The sequence below is a fragment of the Syngnathus scovelli genome, chromosome 13, assembly GCF_024217435.2.
Source record: "Syngnathus scovelli strain Florida chromosome 13, RoL_Ssco_1.2, whole genome shotgun sequence".
NCBI classification, from domain to species: domain Eukaryota; kingdom Metazoa; phylum Chordata; class Actinopteri; order Syngnathiformes; family Syngnathidae; genus Syngnathus; species Syngnathus scovelli.
In genome coordinates, this window is record NC_090859.1 from 13,907,398 (window position 1) to 13,920,597 (window position 13,200).

At 49.2% G+C, this 13,200-nt stretch overlaps 2 long non-coding RNA genes across 2 annotated transcripts; one reads left to right on the top strand and one right to left on the bottom strand.

The window, feature by feature from the left end:
- The first annotated feature begins 3,107 nt into the window (after nt 1–3,107).
- On the top strand, nt 3,108–5,540 carry LOC125980185 (uncharacterized). The gene is made up of 4 exons (XR_011087940.1): nt 3,108–3,514; nt 3,585–3,690; nt 4,357–4,427; nt 4,682–5,540. It is a non-coding gene; the product is annotated as an uncharacterized lncRNA (long non-coding RNA).
- Nucleotides 5,541–10,436: 4,896 nt separating this feature from the next.
- On the bottom strand, nt 10,437–12,870 carry LOC125979319 (uncharacterized). The gene is made up of 4 exons (XR_011087968.1): nt 12,463–12,870; nt 12,287–12,392; nt 11,550–11,620; nt 10,437–11,295 (listed from the first exon to the last, which is right to left on the bottom strand). It is a non-coding gene; the product is annotated as an uncharacterized lncRNA (long non-coding RNA).
- Nucleotides 12,871–13,200: the final 330 nt, after the last annotated feature.

The window sequence follows — 13,200 nt, forward strand, 5'->3', positions numbered from 1 at the left end:
ACTTTGCGTCGCGTCGCGTCGTTGCGCGTTTTGGTGGTATTTTGAATGTCCTTCGCGGTTGTTTTTTTTAATGCCGGCCAGCCTTTTCTTCATTCGTCTGTCTGTAGACGGTTCGTCAATGACGCCGCCGATACGCGCGTGTTTGTCTGACTATAGGAAATGTTAGTTTGACTCTAGTCAACTAAACCATTTTTTATTATTTTATATGATGCGTGTGCCATTTCCGTGTCATGCAAACCGGTGAACGCAACGTATATGTTACGTCGTGTCCAAATCGGACCAAATCCATTCAAAGATGGCGCCCGCCCGCTTTCGTTCCGTTACGCAACAAACATTTGCGCGGCGGGTTATTTTCTCCCGTTTTGGACGCCGCCAACCTGGATCATCTGTCCAATGTGAGGGAAGTTGTAGATGAAATTAAAATATGAATTATAATCTTTAATAATTCTTGTAATTTACTACAATTTAAGGATTATATATATTTTTCAAATGTAAAACTACTTAGAATGTATAAAATAAAAATATTAACTATAATTTTGATAAATTATCATAACTTACTACAGTATATTTTTTTTCAAATGTAAAACTTCTAGTATGTATAATTCTTGTAATTTACTACAATTTAAGGATTATATATTTTTTTCAAATGTAAAACTACTTAGAATGTATAAAATTAAAATATTAACTATAATTTTGATAAATTATCATAACTTACTACAATATAATATTTTTTTCAAATGTAAAACTTCTAGTAAGTGTAATTGTTGGTAAAAAATCATGCCATTGGCACTCGACTCATGTCTCTTTTTGTTGCAATAATTTGCTTGTCTTTTGTAGCACTAAAAAAGGCTGCCCAGCCAGCATCCTTCTATACAAAGCAAGCAGGAGGCTCTTGAAGGAGCCCTTTCAGTGATGTTGAGGACACTGAGGAAGAGTAGTCCTAAATCAGGTGAAAACCTGTTTTTGTCAAGTTTCAGCTTCCCAACACACAATGGTTGTCGGGTTTTAGCTTCCCAGCGCACAATTAATGGCTGTCTGTGTTTTTTGTAGGCTGCAAGAGGAGCCGAATGGGATAAGTATAATTCCGTATGAAAAGGCAAAATGGCCTATCCAAAGGAGCAATGGCCTATCCAAAGGAGCAATGTCCTATCCAAAGGAGCAATGGCCTGTCCAAAGGAGCAATGGCCTGTCCAAAGGAGCAATGGCCTATCCAAAGGCGCAATGGCCTGTCCAAAGGCGCAATGCCCTATCCAAAGGCGCAATGGCCTGTCCAAAGGCGCAATGCCCTATCCAAAGGAGCAATGCCCTATCCAAAGGAGCAATGGCCATATGCAAAGGAGCAATGGCCATATGCAAAGGAGCAATGGCCATATGCAAAGGAGCAATGGCCATATGCAAAGGAGCAATGGCCATATGCAAAGGAGCAATGACCACATCAAGTCAAGAATCAAGCAGCGCGCCGCAAAATTCGACGTGTGCGGATCATGTGCCCAGGAGGGGGCAGCGTGGTTGCCTTTGGTTATGGGTGCACGACGGCAAGGTTGCAGGTGTGGCCAGTGTTTGGGGGCTCTGATGGTTGGTCTTGCTTTAGAGGTGCGCTGTGGTTGTGGCTGGTCTGGATCCAGCGTTGTCTTGTTCTTGGTTGCCATTGACGGCTCACTTGGGGGAGGACGTGGTTCCGTGGATGGACACAAAACTGAACTTTGAGGTGGAGCTGAATGTCCAATTTTGCCATGACTTGTACCATTTTGTATCTTTTTCTAACCTGCCACTGTCGTAGTTGCTGCGTTCTTTGTTCTTTCCCCTCGGTCTAGGGTGGCGTTGGAGCGAGCCGATCTCGAATGTCCAATTTTGCAATTTGACTTGACATTTTCTTTTTCTAACCTACCACTGTTGCACTTCCTCTAACCCTAACCTACCACTGTGGTACTTGCGTTCTTTGTTCTCCCCTAGGTGTTGGAGGAAGACAGTCAAATTGCGTCTTTTTCTAACCTAGCACTGTCGTGCTTGATCGAAGCCTAACGTACCACTGTGCGTCCTTTGTTCTCTAGGTGTAGGGGGCGGTGTTGGGGCGAGCCGGTCCACGATGAAGACTTAATGATGCGAGCGGCGCCCAACTCATTGCATGTTCTGCCTTTTGCAGGCCGGACGTAAAAGGGGGGGGGGGGGGGGGGGGTGCATGGCCCGATTCGACCCGGCGACAGTCAGCAAGAGTACCTAACCGCTGTGATCAAGTAAGCAAGTGACCTACAACTTGGGGTGCTCTTTGAGTTTCTAACATTTGTTTCTGTTTGTGCAGATGGCGACCGGGACGCGACATTATCTACTCAGAGGTGGACGGACCGCTGTGGCATCGCTCTGAGGTAGCAGAGTTCTGAGGGAGACCCGCTTCCCTGGAGGCGTCGACCTGCGCAGCTTCAGCATGTGAAATGGATTTTTATTTTTATTAATTCACACCAGCGGTGTCCAAATGTCTGTTTGAGGGCTGCATACTGAATCAAATTGAGAATTCTTTGACACAAATTCATTAACTCAATCACAAAATGTTGCCATTCATATTTTGTGCTACAAAGCAGTGTTGCGTTCATTCGTGTGGTGTGTTGATCAAGTTGGCCCGAGGCTACCATTTGGACACCAATGGTGACATGTGTGCAGGGCTGCACCTGGATTGGAAAACTGTCATATGGTGGTATAGGTCATTGACATGCACTTGAGGAAAACAAAGATTATTTTCTATTCATGTGGCAAATGAAACATGTTTTCTGGCCTCCTAACTATTTGTAATGAGTTTAGAAGATAACAAGTCATTGATGCAAGTTGAAGTTAACTGATCTAAGTGATGTCATTGCGATCAAATAGTTCCTCTCCATCCTAGAATTTTGCACAACTTTGCTCAATGCAGTGGTCTGGCCCAATACTGCCATATCGTTGGTTTTCCAAAATGTTGTGCAGCCCTCATAGAGTGCCAAACGCGCAGCGACGGCAGGCGCAAGCGACCGCGCAGCGACGGCAGGCGCAAGCGACCGCGCAGCGACGGCAGGCGCAAGCGACCGCGCAAGCGACCGCGCAGCGACGGCAAACGCAAGCGACCGCGCAAGCGACCGCGCAGCGACGGCAAGTGCAAGCGACCGCGCAGCGACGGCAAGCGCAAGCGACGGCAAGCGCAAGCGACGGCGCAGCGAGACTTTTGTGCTTGTCTTGCAAGGTGGAAGAGACGATGTATGAAACGAAGAGCCGGTGGACGGAGGCCACCAGACCCGCGATTGGTGAGCGGGGTGCAAAGGAAGCAATCACCCAAAGAAAGCAGTCGCCAAGTGTTGAAGAGGCGCCTGATGCATGACTGGCCAAGGCTGGCCAGAGGTGGTGACATGGCAATCCAATATGCAACGCACATGTTTTTAATTTGATTTCCTTATTTGTCTGCCGTTCAGGGTTGCCGGGGCGGCCGACGGGACGAGCGCCAGCCTGCACCGAGAGGGACTGGGCTGCACCCACAAGACCAGGGAGGGGGCAGGTAATGAGTACGTTGACAGAAGTGAGCCGCATGCAACTGAGTGCCGTTTGTCTTTATGCACTTGTGCGAGGCGGAAGACGAGTCCAACACCGGCCGGAGCAGACCCGGACCTTGGCCCGTGACGAGCGGCCCACACGAGACTGATGGGTGCAGATGCAGCCAGCGTTTCGGGGGGAGTATGACTTGGTTTTTTTCTTTTGAGCTTTCCCTACCCCTGTCTGTTTGAATAGGGTAACTAGTAGCACGCACAGGCATTTGGGTTGCTGTGACCCTCTAGATACGAATTGGCAAAGTAGACACCCCCTCCCTCCCTCCCTCCCCCTCCCTCTCTCTCTCTCGCTCTCTTTCTCCAATGCGCCCGGCAGTACCTGCATGGCCTGGTGCACTCAGGGTGGAACGTGGCTATACCTTGCCCTTTGTGGAACACCAGGGTATAATGTCTGCCAGTCTGGGTCCCAGTGTCGTCGACGGTGTCGAGGACAAGGAGATTCTCCGTGACGCTCTCCGTGACGTCACGTTTTCCTCTTTTTTTTTCTCCTCTCGGGGCCAAGCCAGCTCTACTCAGGGGGAACTGGCCGGTTGCGCTTAAGTGCGCACCAAAGCCTCTTCTCATCTCCTCTCGCTCTCTCCCTCGCTCTCTCCCTCCCTCCCTCCCTCCCTTTTTGTAAGGGGTTAAACATTTCATAACCCGCATCGCTCCAATGCGGGAGGGCCGTATGAGACATGTGCCAGCCCGTGCGTGCCGCTAGTTACCTGATTCAAACTTACCTTAGTCAAGGTTTGGGGGGAATGCTAGTGAAAATGTTCCCCTTGCCAAAACCACCACAATGTCTGCCTTTCAGGATTGCTGGGCGCAGTGGATCAGACGAGTGCCTGCACAGAGAGGGACTGGACAGGACCGCGAGACCAGAGGGTAATAATAAAAAACTTTATTTGTAGAGCACCTTTCATACAAGAAATGCAGCTCAAAGCACTTTACAACAAAGAAATAAATTATAAATATTGAATTCTTCATATAGGAACAGACGTAAAAAAACAAAAACATTCATGTATGCATACGCAATTAATAAAGGGAGTTTAAAATAGGAGCAAGCTTTAATAGACAGGTACTGAGTACGTCCACAGAAGTAAACCGCATGCAACAGAGTGCCGTTTTTCTTTTCGCAGTGGCACGAGGCGGAGGATGAGTCCAAACGTCGAATACCGGCCGGGGGGGGAGCCAACCATCGGCCGACCTTCGCCCGTGATGAGCGGCCGACACGAGGCGGATGGGTGCGGATGCGGCGAGGGCAAAGCGCCCAGCCAGCATTTAAGGAGAGTATGACTGTTTTTCCTTTTGTGCTTTCATTCTTTCCCTCCCTCCACTTTTTCACTGGGTGTGCACACTGGCCGTCTGCATGAGGCCTCTCTCTTTCCCAGCGCTGCGTCATTTTGCAATATTGTTGTTTTATTATTGTGTTTTTTTTTTAAATACATGAAGTGAACTGTTTGTACTGTAATTGTGTGTGCATGTACCTCTGAACCTGAATTAAACTGTGAACTGAATTCAAGTGGTCCATTTTAAACATTGGCATGGGCAGTCTATTGTGCATACAAACTGGAATCATTTGAGACGTTCTCAATGACAAGACATTTGTAAAGTTAGTCTCAAACCAAATTGTCTTGTTAAATATGCCTTTTATTTTTTTTTAACTACACAAAGAAAAGCTGCATGCATTCTAAATTGTTGACAAAAGCCAAGAAGCCAGACACCCATGGATGCAAACTACAAGCGTACAAACGGTGTCTGTTGCGATCAATAAGTCATCTTTGGCAACCCTGCTTTGAAATGGCCACCGAACTCAGAATCTTGCAGAATGTTGGTACATTTTTCTGTATGAGTTAAAGCTGGTATTTTAATCTAGTCAGCCATTTTTTGGTTTGTTTTGAATCATGCATCGTGTGGGCGTTCTTGTGAATAAAATCAACAGTGTTTTCTTCCTGTTGGTGGTCTTGTAAATAAAGTCAACTTTGGTGTCAGTCATCATTCGCGATGAGCCTCAATTGAAGCTGCATCTCTTGAATGTGAAACTTCTTGCATGTTTTGTTGCAGGGCTTGACGTCCCCATTGGCTGTCTGACTACAAAGAAGGCTGTTTCTGTACAGTCCAGGTTGTTGCTGAGGTCAATTGAATTTATAAACATAGCGTGTAACGTTTAGGACCTTGGCTTTCAATTCGAAGCACAGTTTCTTAACTACACGGCCAGCCTCGGTACATGTACTGGGTGGTACCACCCAGTTCAGAGTAAAGTAAAGGCCAGAGTGGTCGTCTTAATACCAGCATCCTCATGAAATTGACCATGTCAGACAGGCTAGATCAGGGGTGTCAAACTCATTTTGTTTCGCGGGCCGCATTGTAATCATAGCTTCTGTCGGAGGGCCGTTATGACTGTCAACCCAAATGTACGAGCACCTCATATTATATACAGTAAAAGCTACAAAACAAATTGACAAATCATTTTCAAATCAGATGAGTAAAAAAAAAAAAAGATATTAATAGTGAAGACCATTTGCAAATCTGGTAATGACACACGAATTTGATGCACAGTTAGTCTTCGCGGGCCACATAAAATGAAGTGGCGGGCCGTATCTGCCCCCCCCCCCGGGCCCTGAGTTTGACACCTGTCGGCTAAATGAATTCCAAGTGCTACCACTGGGTGGCAGCATATTTGCCTCAAGCTGTCTGGTGCTGGGTCAATGCGATGCGTCTTTCGTTGTTTTGCCCAAAGCAACCTAATACACAATATTTGCCTCAAGCTGTCTGACGCTCCATTGAACTGTATGCAATAATTTTTAACTTGAAACAACTACATTACAAATGATAGGCGCCCTAATGAGACAGCTGGGTCAATGTTACCCGTCTTTTGCGGTTTGTTTTGCCCAAAGCAACCTAACAAATACGCATAGGTACTGCCGCTATCTCGCCAATGTGCATGTCTCTAAAATGTACAAAGCAAATTCATTTGCATAGTAAACTTCCAAACCACATGCTAAAAAATATTCATGTGATGCAGAAAGTCTTCTTCTGTAGCTTGCTAAGATTTGCCAATTTGAGCAATGCCGTATCTGAACCCGACGCTGGGGGTTGCCCGTCCATGTGCCTAATCGCTCGGCCATTGATACATCAGCAATGCTTCTTTTTATGTCTCCTCATGTCCTCAGCACTGCAAACCTTTGTGCCGGTACACCATATGAAGTAAATGACGGAATGTTTTTTTTTTTTACACCTCCTCTAATGTGTATCAACCATACCAGATGGTGTTTTAGAACAGCCTAGAATAGTAAATTACAAAAGGTAAAAAAAAAATAAAAAAAAACTTGTAAAGTCCTAAAAAGTTATTATTCGCTGTAAGTGGGAAGTACAGGTAAATGTCTGTCTATTCATAGCTATGGCTTTGTGGAATATCGCAGCGCGGCGTATGCGGTAGGTGGCGCAGGCGGCGTGGAGCGCAGGCGGCGTGGAGCGCAGGCGGCGTAGAGCGCAGGCGGCGTAGAGCGCAGGCGGCGTGGAGCGCAGGCGGCGCAAGCAGCATGGGGCGCAAGCAGCAAGGGTGGGGAATCGAACCCTGGATCTCAGGTGTTCAAGCGCAGCGACGGAGCCACTCGCCAAGCGTGGCGAGCTCGGCAGTCACCCCGCTTTCACTTCGAGTCATTCTTACACGTTCAGTATTTCGCTCCGCGCGCGATGGGTAAGTACAAAAGGGAGCTGACGGCCGCCAGCTGCCAGGTCACACTGGCCGACCGGTTAGTGACACGGCCTCATACCCCGTACAATGCTGGTTCGATCCCAGTGGTGGGAGCTTTCTCCAGCCCACTTTTGTAAGTGTCTGAATACATGCATACAGACTGCATGTCTACGCATTTATTTATGTGTAAATACCCAGTGCGGCCCCGCCCGCAAGTGGGCGGGGCGATGCAGCGGGCCCCGCCCCCACCGAGATGGCCCCGCCCCTGGCCCCGCCCCCATCGGAATGGCCCCGCCCCCTGCCCTACAAAAAGACAGTAGGGTAGGGGGCGGGGCGAAGCCCCGCCCCCTGCCCTACTAAATGACAGTAGGGCAGGGGGCGGGGCGAAGCCCCGCCCCCTGCCCTACAAAAAGACAGTAGGGTAGGGGGCGGGGCGAAGCCCCGCCCCCTGCCCTACAAAAAGACAGTAGGGTAGGGGGCGGGGCGAAGCCCCGCCCCCTGCCCTACAAAAAGACAGTAGGGTAGGGGGCGGGGCGAAGCCCCGCCCCCTGCCCTACTAAATGACAGTAGGGTAGGGGGCGGGGCGAAGCCCCGCCCCCTGCCCTACAAAAGACAATTGAAAGTGTATTGAAAGACAGTAGGGTAGGGGGCGGGGCGAAGCCCCGCCCCCTACCCTACTGTCTTTCAATACACTATTAAAAGACAGTAGGGTAGGGGGCGGGGCGAAGCCCCGCCCCCTACCCTACTGTCTTTTAATAGTGCTTAATTCAATTTCAATACACTATTAAAAGACAGTAGGGTAGGGGGCGGGGCTTCGCCCCGCCCCCTACCCTACTGTCTTTTAATAGTGTATTGAAAGACAGTAGGGTAGGGGGCGGGGCTTCGCCCCGCCCCCTACCCTACTGTCATTTAGTAGGGCAGGGGGCGGGGCTTCGCCCCGCCCCCTACCCTACTGTCTTTTTGTAGGGCAGGGGGCGGGGCTTCGCCCCGCCCCCTACCCTACTGTCTTTTTGTAGGGCAGGGGGCGGGGCTTCGCCCCGCCCCCTGCCCTACTGTCATTTAGTAGGGCAGGGGGCGGGGCTTCGCCCCGCCCCCTACCCTACTGTCATTTAGTAGGGCAGGGGGCGGGGCTTCGCCCCGCCCCCTACCCTACTGTCTTTTTGTAGGGCAGGGGGCGGGGCCATTCCGATGGGGGCGGGGCCAGGGGCGGGGCCATCTCAGTGGGGGCGGGGCCCGCTGCATCGCCCCGCCCACTTGCGGGCGGGGCCGCACTGGGTATTTACACATAAATAAATGCGTAGACATGCAGTCTATATGCATGTATTCAGACACTTACAAAAGTGGGCTGGAGAAAGCTCCCACCACTGGGATCGAACCAGCATTGTACGGGGTATGAGGCCGTGTCACTAACCGGTCGGCCAGTGTGACCTGGCAGCTGGCGGCCGTCAGCTCCCTTTTGTACTTACCCATCGCGCGCGGAGCGAAATACTGAACGTGTAAGAATGACTCGAAGTGAAAGCGGGGTGACTGCCGAGCTCGCCACGCTTGGCGAGTGGCTCCGTCGCTGCGCTTGAACACCTGAGATCCAGGGTTCGATTCCCCACCCTTGCTGCTTGCGCCCCATGCTGCTTGCGCCGCCTGCGCTCCACGCCGCCTGCGCTCTACGCCGCCTGCGCTCTACGCCGCCTGCGCTCTACGCCGCCTGCGCTCCACGCCGCCTGCGCTCCACGCCGCCTGCGCCACCTACCGCATACGCCGCGCTGCGATATTCCACAAAGCCATAGCTATGAATAGACAGACGTTTACCTGTACTTCCCACTTACAGCGAATAATAACTTTTTAGGACTTTACAAGTTTTTTTTTATTTTTTTTTTACCTTTTGTAATTTACTATTCTAGGCTGTTCTAAAACACCATCTGGTATGGTTGATACACATTAGAGGAGGTGTAAAAAAAAAAAACATTCCGTCATTTACTTCATATGGTGTACCGGCACAAAGGTTTGCAGTGCTGAGGACATGAGGAGACATAAAAAGAAGCATTGCTGATGTATCAATGGCCGAGCGATTAGGCACATGGACGGGCAACCCCCAGCGTCGGGTTCAGATACGGCATTGCTCAAATTGGCAAATCTTAGCAAGCTACAGAAGAAGACTTTCTGCATCACATGAATATTTTTTAGCATGTGGTTTGGAAGTTTACTATGCAAATGAATTTGCTTTGTACATTTTAGAGACATGCACATTGGCGAGATAGCGGCAGTACCTATGCGTATTTGTTAGGTTGCTTTGGGCAAAACAAACCGCAAAAGACGGGTAACATTGACCCAGCTGTCTCATTAGGGCGCCTATCATTTGTAATGTAGTTGTTTCAAGTTAAAAATTATTGCATACAGTTCAATGGAGCGTCAGACAGCTTGAGGCAAATATTGTGTATTAGGTTGCTTTGGGCAAAACAACGAAAGACGCATCGCATTGACCCAGCACCAGACAGCTTGAGGCAAATATGCTGCCACCCAGTGGTAGCACTTGGAATTCATTTAGCCGACAGGTGTCAAACTCAGGGCCCGGGGGGGGGGGGGGGGGGGGGGGGCAGATACGGCCCGCCACTTCATTTTATGTGGCCCGCGAAGACTAACTGTGCATCAAATTCGTGTGTCATTACCAGATTTGCAAATGGTCTTCACTATTAATATCTTTTTTTTTTTTTACTCATCTGATTTGAAAATGATTTGTCAATTTGTTTTGTAGCTTTTACTGTATATAATATGAGGTGCTCGTACATTTGGGTTGACAGTCATAACGGCCCTCCGACAGAAGCTATGATTACAATGCGGCCCGCGAAACAAAATGAGTTTGACACCCCTGATCTAGCCTGTCTGACATGGTCAATTTCATGAGGATGCTGGTATTAAGACGACCACTCTGGCCTTTACTTTACTCTGAACTGGGTGGTACCACCCAGTACATGTACCGAGGCTGGCCGTGTAGTTAAGAAACTGTGCTTCGAATTGAAAGCCAAGGTCCTAAACGTTACACGCTATGTTTATAAATTCAATTGACCTCAGCAACAACCTGGACTGTACAGAAACAGCCTTCTTTGTAGTCAGACAGCCAATGGGGACGTCAAGCCCTGCAACAAAACATGCAAGAAGTTTCACATTCAAGAGATGCAGCTTCAATTGAGGCTCATCGCGAATGATGACTGACACCAAAGTTGACTTTATTTACAAGACCACCAACAGGAAGAAAACACTGTTGATTTTATTCACAAGAACGCCCACACGATGCATGATTCAAAACAAACCAAAAAATGGCTGACTAGATTAAAATACCAGCTTTAACTCATACAGAAAAATGTACCAACATTCTGCAAGATTCTGAGTTCGGTGGCCATTTCAAAGCAGGGTTGCCAAAGATGACTTATTGATCGCAACAGACACCGTTTGTACGCTTGTAGTTTGCATCCATGGGTGTCTGGCTTCTTGGCTTTTGTCAACAATTTAGAATGCATGCAGCTTTTCTTTGTGTAGTTAAAAAAAAATAAAAGGCATATTTAACAAGACAATTTGGTTTGAGACTAACTTTACAAATGTCTTGTCATTGAGAACGTCTCAAATGATTCCAGTTTGTATGCACAATAGACTGCCCATGCCAATGTTTAAAATGGACCACTTGAATTCAGTTCACAGTTTAATTCAGGTTCAGAGGTACATGCACACACAATTACAGTACAAACAGTTCACTTCATGTATTTAAAAAAAAAACACAATAATAAAACAACAATATTGCAAAATGACGCAGCGCTGGGAAAGAGAGAGGCCTCATGCAGACGGCCAGTGTGCACACCCAGTGAAAAAGTGGAGGGAGGGAAAGAATGAAAGCACAAAAGGAAAAACAGTCATACTCTCCTTAAATGCTGGCTGGGCGCTTTGCCCTCGCCGCATCCGCACCCATCCGCCTCGTGTCGGCCGCTCATCACGGGCGAAGGTCGGCCGATGGTTGGCTCCCCCCCCGGCCGGTATTCGACGTTTGGACTCATCCTCCGCCTCGTGCCACTGCGAAAAGAAAAACGGCACTCTGTTGCATGCGGTTTACTTCTGTGGACGTACTCAGTACCTGTCTATTAAAGCTTGCTCCTATTTTAAACTCCCTTTATTAATTGCGTATGCATACATGAATGTTTTTGTTTTTTTACGTCTGTTCCTATATGAAGAATTCAATATTTATAATTTATTTCTTTGTTGTAAAGTGCTTTGAGCTGCATTTCTTGTATGAAAGGTGCTCTACAAATAAAGTTTTTTATTATTACCCTCTGGTCTCGCGGTCCTGTCCAGTCCCTCTCTGTGCAGGCACTCGTCTGATCCACTGCGCCCAGCAATCCTGAAAGGCAGACATTGTGGTGGTTTTGGCAAGGGGAACATTTTCACTAGCATTCCCCCCAAACCTTGACTAAGGTAAGTTTGAATCAGGTAACTAGCGGCACGCACGGGCTGGCACATGTCTCATACGGCCCTCCCGCATTGGAGCGATGCGGGTTATGAAATGTTTAACCCCTTACAAAAAGGGAGGGAGGGAGGGAGGGAGAGAGCGAGGGAGAGAGCGAGAGGAGATGAGAAGAGGCTTTGGTGCGCACTTAAGCGCAACCGGCCAGTTCCCCCTGAGTAGAGCTGGCTTGGCCCCGAGAGGAGAAAAAAAAAGAGGAAAACGTGACGTCACGGAGAGCGTCACGGAGAATCTCCTTGTCCTCGACACCGTCGACGACACTGGGACCCAGACTGGCAGACATTATACCCTGGTGTTCCACAAAGGGCAAGGTATAGCCACGTTCCACCCTGAGTGCACCAGGCCATGCAGGTACTGCCGGGCGCATTGGAGAAAGAGAGCGAGAGAGAGAGAGGGAGGGGGAGGGAGGGAGGGAGGGGGTGTCTACTTTGCCAATTCGTATCTAGAGGGTCACAGCAACCCAAATGCCTGTGCGTGCTACTAGTTACCCTATTCAAACAGACAGGGGTAGGGAAAGCTCAAAAGAAAAAAACCAAGTCATACTCCCCCCGAAACGCTGGCTGCATCTGCACCCATCAGTCTCGTGTGGGCCGCTCGTCACGGGCCAAGGTCCGGGTCTGCTCCGGCCGGTGTTGGACTCGTCTTCCGCCTCGCACAAGTGCATAAAGACAAACGGCACTCAGTTGCATGCGGCTCACTTCTGTCAACGTACTCATTACCTGCCCCCTCCCTGGTCTTGTGGGTGCAGCCCAGTCCCTCTCGGTGCAGGCTGGCGCTCGTCCCGTCGGCCGCCCCGGCAACCCTGAACGGCAGACAAATAAGGAAATCAAATTAAAAACATGTGCGTTGCATATTGGATTGCCATGTCACCACCTCTGGCCAGCCTTGGCCAGTCATGCATCAGGCGCCTCTTCAACACTTGGCGACTGCTTTCTTTGGGTGATTGCTTCCTTTGCACCCCGCTCACCAATCGCGGGTCTGGTGGCCTCCGTCCACCGGCTCTTCGTTTCATACATCGTCTCTTCCACCTTGCAAGACAAGCACAAAAGTCTCGCTGCGCCGTCGCTTGCGCTTGCCGTCGCTTGCGCTTGCCGTCGCTGCGCGGTCGCTTGCACTTGCCGTCGCTGCGCGGTCGCTTGCGCGGTCGCTTGCGTTTGCCGTCGCTGCGCGGTCGCTTGCGCGGTCGCTTGCGCCTGCCGTCGCTGCGCGTTTGGCACTCTATGAGGGCTGCACAACATTTTGGAAAACCAACGATATGGCAGTATTGGGCCAGACCACTGCATTGAGCAAAGTTGTGCAAAATTCTAGGATGGAGAGGAACTATTTGATCGCAATGACATCACTTAGATCAGTTAACTTCAACTTGCATCAATGACTTGTTATCTTCTAAACTCATTACAAATAGTTAGGAGGCCAGAAAACATGTTTCATTTGCCACATGAATAGAAAATAATCTT